Here is a 12,739-nt window from a genome sequence, read left to right as displayed (position 1 = left end):
ACATGCATCTCATTGAACATTCCTACTCCTATAGTGACTGATACGGTTCTCCAGGTGGCAAGGGATAAAGGGCAGACTTCCTATAATGTTAATATCTAATTTTGTCCAGATTTTTCCGTTGACATTCTATGTTAACAGGCACGAGTTATTTATGCCGAATTCAAACTGCTCCAAGATGCTCTTCTCATTTGCAATGATTTATCCTTCCAAACTCAAAAATCTGAGATGACAGAAACTCAGTATTTATTTTTTCACTGATCTGTAGGAAGCATGAAGGTGGCTAGAGGACAGATCATGGTGCAATTATTACCATCCCCTGGAATCATGGAAATACAACGGTATCTCTGTTATCGCTATCCCGGTAACTGTCTAGAGATGTTAGCGAGATGCTAATAATTCTGGCTTGCAAATTATATGCAGCTTGGAATCGGCGTGCAGGCTTTAGTTACACACTTTTGAAACAATGCTGCTGTATCCTACTAATATACGAACAGATTTAACATGTTACCCTGCAAAATAAGCACCCAGCAATGAGCAGTAGTCATGTGTCTGATGGGGAAACATCTGATATATACGATGGGTCGAAGAAAAGAAAAAAAAAAAAAAAACCTGGTTTGTCCTCAGCTTCCTCTATCGGTCCTTTGCTACGTGGCCTTACTCTTTGGTATTTACGTTAACTTTGAGGGGGAGGGTAAGCCCGAGTTTGTCACCTTCCCACAAAATGAAATTAGAGTGCTTGCCAATAGTTTGCAGAAGTCTGGTGTTAGGGACAGTAAAACATTGGATTAAGAGTAACTTGGTTTGAGAGCGTTTTGAAATACAAGCAATTTTTTTTGTGTGAAATTTTGACTTTACATACAAGCAACTTCTTGATATACAAGCAAAAAATATTTACATGTGTCACATCACAGAGTAACCAAGCAGCTCAGGGTGACCCAAACTACTAGGAATGTATAGGGGGATAAAAGGGACCAAAAAGCCCTCCTACTAAAAACAACAAAGCTTGGTGTATTTGCCTTAAAACAGAAGGAAATCTGCAATAATTCAGCTATTAGGCCTAGTGCACACCAGAGCAGTTCTGCTGCGGTTTGCGAACCGCTTGCGGGGTGCGGATCCGCCAGGGTAATGTATTTCAATGGGCTGGTGCACACCAGAGCAGGAGGCGTTTTGCAGAAACGCATACTCCCGGGCTGCTGCAGATTTTGGATTGCGGATGCGTTTCTGCCTCAATGTTAAGTATAGGAAAAACGCAAAACGATCTGAAAAACGGCACTTCAGAGCGGTTTGCCAGGCGTTTTTTGTTACAGTAGCTGTTCAGTAACAGCTTTACTGTAACAATACATGAAATCTACTACACCAAAAACTCTTCACAAAACCGCAAAATGCTAGCTGAAACGCTACAGAAAAAGAAGAAAAAGCGTTTCAAAATCTGCTAGCATTTTGCGGATCTGCTAGCGGTTTTTGGTGTGCACCAGGCCTAAGTGAACATTTGTGGTTACCCACAATGCACTACTACTGAAAATGCAAATTATCTCTTTTCACCCTTGGTAAGCCAAGCAAGCATCCACATCCATCCGCTGGTGTATAACAAGCCTATAGCTTTAAATTTTACACAGCCATATCAAACCTACATGCATAAAGCAGAGTAGCAAAGCAATGTTATGCCTGGTACACATCATGCAATTTCCCATCAGATGGGTCGATAATTTCCAACAGATCCGATCAGATTTCCGATCATTTTTCTGGTCACTTCTATGCAAATCGATCAGAAACCGATGGTAAATCAGATCTAGACCTGTTGGAGACAATCTATTCGACCCATCTGACGGGAAATTGGATGGTGTGTACCAGGCTTAATATGCATCTGCGCCAGTGCTGTGTCTCATCTCTTGTTCTTCCCAGCAGCTGCACGCTCTATATTTCCATACCTCCAGCTTCTGATCACATGACATGCATTCGGAGCCAGAAGCATGCAGCACGGAGTGTGTGGCCGTCACGAAGACCCAACGCAGCACTGGAACAGGTGAATATTAAAGAGAACCCGATGTGGGTTTCTGCAATCAATATAGGACACAGAGGCACATTTTGCATACTATCACCAGCCTTTGTGTCCTTATTACAGCTATAGTTGTAATTCCTATTATAGTCTATGGTGGCGCTGGCTGCGCCCAAATCTACCTGCGCTAAAAAAAAGCACTGCTCTGTCAAGGGGAGTCTTACTGTATGCAGGGCTGTGGAGTCGGTCAAAAATCCACCGACTCCGACTCCTCAGTTTAGGATTCCACCGACTCCTAATTTGCATATTACAATTTTGTTGATTAAAAAGTATGTAACGTGAAATTCGTCTCTTAACTGCCAACGCTTACGAATTTTACAAGACAACTGAAGTAAGAAGGATATGTAGACTACTATATTTATTCCCTTTAGACTAAAACTAGTCCTTGGTAAAAGTACTTACATCTATCAGGCCCTAGGCAATGTAACTGTGGGTGTATGTAAGAATGATGTGCAGGTGCTCTGCAGGGGAACGATGAGATTCTTCCTCTATTACACATTATTCATGTACAATCTGAACCAGGTTTATGGGTGATAGACAACACCTCTGTCTTCAACGTGCACAACATTCCCAGTGGATTCCCTGCAGCTCTATGGGGAGTGCATATTTATTTATTTAACCACTTCTCAACTGAGGGGTTTCACCCCTTGACCACCAGAGAAATTTTCACCTTTCAGCGCTCCTTCCATTCATTCGTCTAACTTTATCATTACTTATCGCAATGAAATGAACTATATCTTGTTTTCGCCACCAATTAGGCTTTCTTTAGGTGGGACATTATGGCAAGAATTATTTTATTCTAAATGTGTTTCAGTGATCTCCCCAGAGCCTTTCAAGTGGGCGCGCCGCCCGGGTGAATCATTTAGCCGCCCAGGTGATTCATTTGACCACCCGGATTATTTACATAGCCTTTTGCAAGGCTGAAACTTTTTGATGTTCACATTAACACAGCAGCGCTCTGTCAGAGCAGTTTGCAGCCTCCCCCCTCTCCTCCTTCCTATCAGCGTGGTGGAGGGGCGGGGAAAGCACAAGAACTGAGCACAGCGCGGATGAGCCGGAACTGCGGGAACTATGAAGGAGCTGGTGAGCGGCCGTACACAGAAGGAGCAGAAAGGTCTTGAATTCCTTCTGGTAAATCATTTATCTCCCCGGCCACTGCAGTGGGCAGAAGCTCCCCTCCTCCTCTCCTTATCAGTGCAGAAGTACAAGGCCCCCTTATCCCCCTTTCATTCATCAAATAAGCTTTAAAGCGTGGACTCATTAACACATCAAAAAGTTTATTTACTCTAAATTAGTTCAAGCATTAAGAATTCACAACACATTCGGAATATACCCCATTAAACACTGCAAAAGATGTCATGATAAATAAGCATTTTACAGCCAGCTGCAAGAGGAGCCTGGTACTTGGCATTCACTCTGGCTCCTGTCTCACTACATACACATAACACTGCTGTCCCTGCACTTTATCACAAACTACCAAATGTCTTTCTCTGATTGTTCAGTTATATCGTTGCAACATCCAGCTTTCGCAATCTGCACATGAATGGCTAAATGTTTAGTTTAGCTGTCTTGTCTCAGCTGTTATGCTTAGTACACAACGATGCAATTTTCTGTCAGATTAACAGTCAATTTGATTATTTCCGACAGGTCTAATCTGATTTCCACTCGTTGTTCTGATCACTTCTATACAAAATCGATCAGAAAAACAATCAAAAATCAGATCAGACCTGTCGGAAATAATCAATTTGAACACCAATCTGAATGAAAATTGCATTGTATGTACTAAGCATTATAAAGAAAATCTAACTTGTATGCTCACAAATTAAGTTAGCCTTGTTTTTGCTAAATTCCCCGGTGGGGTTCTCACCACCCCTGGTGTCTGCCTGTGTGATCAGCTTTAGTCCGCACTGTTCTCCTTCTAGTGTGTGTACAGCAGCAGGAGTCATGTACATAGCATGCGTGGTGAATGATGTCTGGTCATTGTCACAGTCATATATGTGATGCTGGGGCTATGGCACTAAGGCCCCATTCACACTGGACTGCTTTTCAGGGGATTTTCCAGCTCTTTGCTGATCGCCAGACAACCCAGTAGCAAGCATCGTGACCTTACTTCACCACCCGGCTACTTTTCCATGCCACCCGGCTGGAAAATATTTCTGGGGAGAACACTGTTTTAATGGGAAAATAGGAAAAAGTGTGGGAAAAAAAATTATTTTTCAGTTTTCGGCCTTTATAGTTTTTAAATAATGCATGCTACTGTAATTAAAACCCATTAAATGTATTTGCCTAATTGTCCCGTTATAAAACCGTTTAATTTATGTCCCTATCACAATGTTTGGCGTCAATATTTTAATTGGAAATAAAGGTGCATTTTTTCAGTTTTGCATCCATCCCTAATTACAAGCCCATAGTTAATAAAGTAACAGTGTTATACCCTCTTGACATAAATATTTTAAAAAGTTCAATCCCTAAGGTAACTATTTATGTATTTTTTTTTAATTGTAAATTTTTTTATTTATTTTTTAATTACAAAAAAAAAAAAATTGGGGAGTGTGGGAGGTAAGGAGTTAATTTTTTGTGTAACTAATTTATTTCTATGTAAAAAATGTTTAGGGTGTAATTTACTATTTGGCCACAAGATGGCACCAGTAACTTTTTGTTTAATACAACCTGCAAGCGTCCTTCCGGACCCTTGCAGGAAGTACTAGGAGGCTGAGAGGTTGTTTTTTTTCACAATGATCGCGCTGCAGAAGCGGAGCAGCAGCGGAACATTGCAGGGCTTAGATCAACGAACGGAAATGGATTTTCCCGTTCATTGATCTCCGGGCGAGCGGTGTGTTTACCGGCGGGAGTGCGCGCTAGAGCGAGCGAGAGCACGGGCAGCGGCGGGAGCGCGGAAAGTACGGATTTCTCCGTCCCTGGGGGGTTAAAGGATGGAAAAAGGGACGGAGAAATTTGTACGGGCGGGGGTAAAGTGGTTAAGTATTTATATAGCGCCAACATATTACGCAGCACTGTACAGAGTATATATTGTCTCTTCACTAACACAATCTAGTTCCTACCATAGTCATGTCTATGCATGTACCGTGTAGTGCATGTATCATAGTCTAGGGCCAATTTAGGGGGAAGCCAATTAACTTATCTGTATGTTTTTGGAATGTGGGAGGAAACCGGAGTGCCCGGACAAACCCGTGCAGACACGGGGAGAACATACAAACTCCTTGCAGATGTTGACCTTGCTGGGATTCGAACCAGGAACCCAGTGTTGCAAGGCAAGAGCGCTAACTACTATGCCACCGTGCTGCCCCATATGTAGAGTATAGTACTACTGTGTAACAAAGTAAACCTGAGACAGGTCTGGAAGCTGTACGCCCCCTATAGGGCAGGTCTGCTGACGAAATGGCCCACAAAATGCACTCAGATTGGCCGCAGAGGAGTTCAGATCTGCGGGCAATCTGGGTGCATTTTGTGGGCACAACTGCGGCCAACCTGAGTGCATTTTTGTGGGCAAATCTGCAGCCAATCTGACTGCATTTTGTGGGTAAATCTGCAGCCAATCTGAATGTATGTTGTGGGTAAATCTGCAGCCAATCTGAATGTATGTTGTGGGTAAATCTGCAGCCAATCTGAATGTATTTTGTGGGTAAATCTGCAGCCAATCTGAATGTATTTTGTGGGTAAATCTGCAGCCAATCTGAATGTATTTTGTGGGTAAATCTGCAGCCAATCTGAATGTATTTTGTGGGTAAATCTGCAGCCAATCTGAATGTATTTTGTGGGTAAATCTGCAGCCAATCTGTGTATTGTGGGTAAATCTGCAGCCAATCTTTGTATTGTGGGTAAATCTGCAGCCAATCTGTATTTTGTGGGTAAATCTGCAGCCAATCTGTATTTTGTGGGTAAATCTGCAGCCAATCTGTATTTTGTGGGTAAATCTGCAGCCAATCTGTATTTTGTGGGTAAATCTGCAGCCAATCTGATTGCAGTTTGTGGGCAGGGCAAATCTGCAGCCTATCTGTGTATTTTGTGGGAAAATCTGCAGCCAATCTATTTTGTGGGTAAATCTGCAGCCAATCTGAATGTATTTTGTGGGTAAATATGTGGGTAGATTGTATCGGTCTGCCGGCCCTCCACCATGTGGTCTGAAAAAAAAAAAAAAAAACGGCCCTCCATGCCCGCGAAGTTGGACAGCACTGACCTAGACTATCTATACTGGGGGCAACTACACTAGCTATACTGACTGGGTCAACTATACTATCTATGCTGGGGAAACTATACTAGCTATACTGACTTGGGCAAGTATACTGTCTATACTAGAGCCAACTATACTATATACTGATTTCAGATGCAAGGGGGTGGAGAGGGGAGTGGAGTTCAAAGGCTGAGGGGTGGAGATACAGAGCAGCTTTGCCTGTGTGTGATGACAAGCAAAAACATGGCCACACTTGTATCACAATAAGAAACGACCATATACTGCTGCAGCTGTTTGCAGCTGGATTTTCTGTGTAAACCATCTAAACTTTAGGTAAGATATATATACGTTTCTTGCTATAATTTATTTTTTCATCTCGGATCCGCTTTAAAGAAAACTTATAACATCAAAAAGTTCCCCTGGGGGTACTCACTCGGGAGGGGGAAGCCTCAGGGTCCCAATGAGGCTTCCCACGCCATCCTCCGAACAGCGGCGATGTAAATATTTACCTTCCCGGCTCCTGCGCAGACGCTGTGGCGGCTCTCGGCTCCGAAATAGGCGGAAATACCCGATCGCCGGTCTGCTCTACTGCGCAGACGCAAGTCTCCGGCGCCTGCGAAGTAGAGCGGACCCGACTGAGATCGGGTATTTCCGACTACTTCGGAGCCGAAGGCCGCAACAGCGCCCCCGCTGGAGCCTGGAAAGGTAAATATTGAACAAGCCGACTTGTCGGGCCGCTGTTCGGAGGGCTGCAGCGAGACCCCCGTGGGACAGAGGATGGCGTGGGAAGCCTCATTGGGACCCTGAGGCTTCCACCTCCCAAGGTGAGTACCCTCCAGGGAAACTTTGAAGTTACAGTGTCTCTTTAACCTTCCTGGCGGTAAGCCCGAGCTAAGCTCGGGCTATGCCGCCGGAAGGCACCGCTCAGGCCCCGCTGGGCCGATTTGCATAATTTTTTTTTTGCTGCACGCAGCTAGCACTTTGCTAGCTGCGTGCAGTGCCCGATCGCCGCCGCTACCCGCCGATCCGCCGCGCCGCAGCCGCCCCCCCCCCCAGACCCCGTGCGCTGCCTGGCCAATCAGTGCCAGGCAGCTCTATGGGGTGGATAGGAATCCCCTTTGACGTCACGACGTCATCCCGCCCAGTCGCCATGGCGACGGGGGAAGCCCTCCAGGAGATCCCGTTCTTTGAACGGGATCTCCTGATCGCCGATCGCCGGAGGCGATCGGAGGGGCTGGGGGGATGCCGCTGAGCAGCGGCTATCATGTAGCGAGACTGTCTCGCTACATGGAAAAAAAAAAAAAAAAATTTGCTGCACCCTGGCGATTTTTTAGCAAACCGCCAGGAGGGTTAAGTAACTTTTTAAAACAAACCGTTTCACTTACCTGGGGCTTTTGCAAGCCCCCCAGCAGCCGTCCCGTACCACAGTAGTCATCCACGATCCTGCGTTCTCCCGCCGCCGCTCCGTTTTGTTCCTCAACTTTTAAGTCAAGGCCAGCGCAGCCCTCACATCAGGTGACGTATGGGCAGATTCAACAATGAGACAGATCTCTCTCTAATCGAATCTGATCAGAGTGATCTATTAACTGCCATACGATGCAGACCGATTTCCAATATATTTCAGCATGAAATCAGCCAAGTGTGCCCCCCCCCCCGTTTTCTTTGATGGCGCCAGCACATTGACATCACATCACAAAGACCTCAAAACTATTCCTCGGGGACAGTTCAAGGCAGAGGCTGTACAGACAATTTGCTAGCCTTTAGGCTAGCAATGCGTTAGCATGAATGAACTGTCCCTCAGAAAGAGCTCAAGCTAATATCTACAATAGTCATATGTCCATCATAATCTGGGGCCAGCTTAGATTTGGGAGGGAACCGGAGTGCTCAAAGAAAACCTACGCAGACATAGGGAGAAAAGCATCCCTGCGCAACTAGTGATAAGCGAACCAGGCACAAGGCGAGTTCTATCCAGTATACCACCATGCTGCCCACTAGATGCACAGCAGAGCCAGCCCTGAAAGGCAGTGATGTTCGGCAGCATATCTGTACAAGGATTTTTTTCAAAAGCTATTACCTGGAATGATCCGCCAACAGTAACTGGTGTACAGCCCTTTACGGAAAGTTTTACAATGTATAGACTAGGAAACAAGCAAGGCCGATTCCAGAGAGGTCTATTTTTGCTACAAGATGTACAGAATACCTGTATCACCTCCTGGAGAATATACATTTGCAACTACTCAGAACATATTAAATTAAACATTGCTCCACCCATGCTCATAGGGAATTGCATAAAGTTGTATAAAGGAGAGGTTTGACATTTTAGTTTCGAGTAAAAAAAATTATGCATACACTCCCAAATACCAAGCCCTTCAAATGTGTTTGCATGAGGCTGTTATCACTGCCCCTAGCCTCAAGTCTACAGGTTCAACAGCGAAGAGAGCATGAGCAATGACCTCAAGTCATGGGAAGGAACTGCTAGGTACTAGCACCCATACCAAAAAATACTACTTGTTTTGTTATTACACAGAGGGGGGAGGGTGTCACGTACATCTACCAATTAAGCAATTATACAGTGCTAACATTTGAATGATCAGAAAATGTGTCTATGTAAATTCTAGTTCCACACAAGCCAAAACCTGCAGGGGGCTAATCAAATGTGGGAACGACAAAGCTTCTGGTTAATAGAACTAGTGATGAGATAGTAAATTTTTCTGTCTTGAAACAAACATCTATGTAGCTTAAAATTAAACCAATGAAAAGGATTGGTCTAATAATAAAATAGAAAAACAGACTGCAATACCAAGTCAGAAAAACTTCCAACTCAATGATCAACATAACACCATAACACTGTATTTAGCGACAGATAAGCAACTCCCAAACCTAATAAGCTACTGAAAAGTTTGGATTCAAGCTTTACAGATTCTGGTTTCATTGGAGCCATAATTCACATACTCAAAATTTTTAAAATCTGTGCTCAATTGTCCCAGTGTAGGGGTTTCTGTATTGAGGAATGGTTGATGTGATTTGCCTTCTTAAAGCAGAAGGAAATTTACAATAATTCAGCTATAAGTGAACATTTGTGGTTACCCACAATGCACCACTACCGAACATGCAAATTATCTCTTTCCACACCTGTAAGCAAAGCTAGCATCCAGAACCGCTGGTGTATAGCAAGCCCCTTTAAATTTTGCACAGCCTCCTATGCATTTCTAGTGGTTTGGGTCACCCTGCTGAGCTGCTTGGTTACTCTGTTATATTGAGGAAAGTAACATGCAAAGTAGGAAAAAAAAAAAAAAACACTTTCCATGCAGGGGTGTAGAACAGGGCTGGACCTTCCTCTAGTACTGCATGGAGTGCTAACCCTAATGTTTACTATCACAAATAAACCGGTACAAAAGTTTACACATGGTCCATTCGTTATCAAGATTAATAGGATTTAAAGATGATCGAAGACCTGCAACTGTACTCAATGATATTAAGGAGAGCAATACCACTGTGTAAAGACTCACTGTTTGCGAGCTTCCTTTATATGCTCAGAGATGGCAACAAAGGTGATTTCAATAAACTTCATCAGTGTATGTTAAGATGTAACGGATGCAGAGGTGTTATAAAAACACATTACACTTGACTAGCAGGATCGGCAGCTACGACAAATGGCAAGCAGCAAGTTGCAGCTCAGTCTGCCTATGCACCATGAAAACACCCTTGTAAACATCGCTTAGTCAGGGAGTTCTTTAGCTGTGATTATTGCGACACTGAGGAAAATGGATCACTGCATCCAAGAAGCACGCTCCTGACCAGTCTACCGTTGCATGCTGGAACTTGTAGTGTCGCCTCCTAGCGACGCAACGCACGGATTTCGCCACAAACTACAATTCCCACAAAACAGCGCTCTGTTCGCCCTGAAACAGCCGCCTCGCATCCTGCCCTGCCAGCTGCAGACTAGCCACTCCGCCCGCCCCGATTGGCCACCTAAACCCTTTCCCCGCCCCTTCCCGCATCGTGTGCCTTTGTCCAGCCGCAGCTTTGTGTACGGATGGGCACAGCCCAGGCGCCCCAGCCCGATAACCACATAATACGAAGTTAAAGGAAATGTACAAAGCGAAGCAATAACAAATGCTTCACGTAGAGTGCGGATATGTGTCATGTCCTCCTGCGTGTAAAGAGCAGAGATTCCACGAGGCCAGCAGCCTCAGCGGATGACAAAGCACCGCTACTTCATGCTCCCGGTCCCTCCCGCCCTCCAAACTACAGCTGCCCACTGCCCCGACCACCACAAGCTCATACATCAATTGAAATGCCATTTCCTGCCGTGAAGGACACAAATCGAGCACAAACTCACCCCAACAGCTCACAGCACTATCACCAGCGCCGCCATAAGCAGCACGGCACATTACGTAGGAATAAAACACGAACCTCTCGCGAGAACTTGTAATCCCATGGGATGGGAGGATAGGAAAGACGCGCACGCGCGCTCTGACGTTTAGAATGCGGCGCTGGCTGAAGATCCGCGCATGCGCATTGGCGCTTCCTGTGGTAACTGGAGTGATGTCATGCGGTTGGCTTGAGCCCAGTGTGTTTTCTAGCTTTGTCCTAAAGCTGACCCTGGGACTTGGGCAATGCAAGTAACGTCATCAACTGTAGCATATAAATAATGAGGGTTTTTTTTTTCATAGTGTGATACTGCACATATATAAAAAAAAACTTTTAACCCATAAGATGGCAAGGCTTCTTCCCTTATTGTCTCTTAAAACTTTTTTTATTGTATTGTAGAATATTTTGGATTGCCGAATTGATGTTGTACTCACTTTGTCTTGTGCACCCTGTAAATATCTTGTACACTACTATTAAAAAGATGACAACGCTATATATATCAATCATTTTAATAAGAGGTACTGATCTGTGAACAGGACACCACTCATGGACGAGTGGCTTCGACTTATTACACATGCTTGTACATAGCCATGAACTAAAAGAGGGGTACTTTTCCTTTAGCCGGGCGCAACTGCTAGGTGGCGCTAATTACTATTCCCCCTCCAGGCCGCCATGGATAGTAGGGAAAGATAGCGATTACTGAGGTGGCGTTAATTACTATTCCCCCTCCAGGCCGCCATGGATAGTAGGGAAAGATGTAACTCTGCTGCTAGTGATCGCTGGAGTTACATCTTTCCCTACTATCCATGGCGGCCTGGAGGGGGAATAGTAATTAACGCCACCTAGCGGTTGCACCCGGCTAACGGAAAAGTACCAAAAGAGGTTCTCAGCCAGCGATGTACAGACATGTTGCTAGGCTAATGATGTGTAGTTGCTATGAAGGATGGCTGCAGTTTATGACGGAGCTGGTGGTGTTATGAAGGAAAACAATGGGGGTACGTACCTCGACATGGTGAAGCCTCTTGATCCTAATGAGACTTCCCCCACCGTCTTCACATTGAAATCCAGTGCTGGAAAAAAACAACATGGTGCCTGTGTGCACATGTGCACTTGCGGCTTTCCTCTCGGGCTCCGACAGAAATAGCCAAGCCCGATCAGGGCGTACGAGAGGTATCGGCGCAGGAGACTTGGGCCCAGGATACAGCCGGTATATGCCGGTATATGGCTGGTCCTGCTGCTGCACAAGTCCCAGCCGTGTTAAATACTATTCCCCCTCCAGGCCGCCATGGATCGTGGGGAATTAATAATTAGTCTTCCAGCAATTGCTGGAGTGTTTTAAAAGTAACTTCAGCTCCATCTTCTGACGGCGCCGAAGTTAGTCCCTGTGCGCCCAAGATTCACTGTGTTCGCGATCGGGTCCACTCTACTGCACAAGTGCGAGGCGTCTGCATCTGACCCAATTGGACTCTGCTATTTCCGCCTGAGTGGAGAGCCGCTAATGTGCATGTGCGCATGCCGACAAGCCTCAACAATCAGATCTTTGGGGGTCCCAGTGCTGGATCCCCTCTGCCTCTTTAGGATCCAAAGATTTCCCCCTCCTTAGGTGAGTACCCCCAGGGGCACTTCTTTCCTTACAGGTTCAATTCCTTACCACTATCACACAAATTATAACAGTTAAAACACATATGTACATGAAGTTCATTTTTCACAGAGTAAAATGCACTATACATTACTTTTTATATGTTTCTGCCACCTACAGTAGGCAGAAAATCTGACAGGTTTTGGATTAGTCCAACTCTTCAAGAGGGATTCTCAAGGATTTCTTTATTTTCAAAAGAACTTGCTGAATGGCAGTTGCTCAGTCCAGCTGTCAGAATAGTGTGCAAATGAGTAGGGATACCAGCTAACATCTTTGTATAGATCGTTTCCAGATATTGCTTTTGCTAAGAATAAAATAAATACTGAGTATTCCCTATTACGAGAGGGGCTAGTCCAAAACCTGTCAGATCTTTCAGATTTTTTACTGCATACTGTGAGTGACTGCAACCTAGTAGAAAAGTAATTTATAGTGCATCTTAATCTGGGGAAAAAATACTAATAGGTATGTGTTTACATTA

The 12,739-nt window shown here is 44.8% G+C and overlaps 1 protein-coding gene across 3 annotated transcripts in view; it reads right to left on the bottom strand.

The window, feature by feature from the left end:
* CSDE1 (cold shock domain containing E1) overlaps window positions 1-10,694 on the bottom strand; it is a 118,502-nt gene extending 107,808 nt beyond the window's left edge. For all 3 annotated transcript variants that reach the window (XM_068269686.1, XM_068269685.1, XM_068269688.1), the window contains exon 1: window positions 10,591-10,694. The gene's annotated coding sequence lies outside the window, so the exon portion shown is untranslated. The remainder of the gene's footprint in view (window positions 1-10,590) is intronic.
* Between the last annotated feature and the right edge of the window lie 2,045 nt (window positions 10,695-12,739).

Source organism: Hyperolius riggenbachi, chromosome 2 (assembly GCF_040937935.1).
Source record: "Hyperolius riggenbachi isolate aHypRig1 chromosome 2, aHypRig1.pri, whole genome shotgun sequence".
In the NCBI taxonomy this organism is placed as follows: Eukaryota; Metazoa; Chordata; class Amphibia; order Anura; family Hyperoliidae; genus Hyperolius; species Hyperolius riggenbachi.
This window is presented reverse-complemented; position numbering and strand designations above follow the sequence as displayed.